At 76.4% G+C, this 292-nt stretch overlaps 1 protein-coding gene across 1 annotated transcript in view; it reads left to right on the forward strand.

The window, feature by feature from the left end:
- The window catches only part of BRSK2 (BR serine/threonine kinase 2), a 30,163-nt gene that overhangs the window by 28,633 nt on the left and 1,238 nt on the right, over positions 1-292 (forward strand). The gene's annotated exons all lie outside the window — the stretch shown is intronic.

Consider the following 292-nt stretch of genomic DNA (forward strand, 5'->3'; position numbering starts at 1 on the left):
CGCCCCGCCTGGCCCCCCCCCCCCAGCCTTCCCCCCCCACCGCTCACCCCTGCACCCCCTGCAGCCTGCTCCTGGCTGGGTGCTGCCCCGCCACCCCCTGGGGCTGTCCCGGGATCCCTGTGTACACGAGGGGCCCGGACATGCACACGTGGCCTCGCTGGCCCCCAAGGCGCCCAGCCGTGCCCAGCCCCCCAGCCCCCCAGCCCCTGCCACAAGCAGCCTCGGTCACCCTCCAGGGCGGGCACAGGCCTGGCCCTAGGATCAGGGCAGGCCACGGAGGGACCCCAAGGCT

This window comes from Lipotes vexillifer, unplaced genomic scaffold, assembly GCF_000442215.2.
Source record: "Lipotes vexillifer unplaced genomic scaffold, Lipotes_vexillifer_v1.1 scaffold1094, whole genome shotgun sequence".
Classification (NCBI taxonomy): domain Eukaryota; kingdom Metazoa; phylum Chordata; class Mammalia; order Artiodactyla; family Lipotidae; genus Lipotes; species Lipotes vexillifer.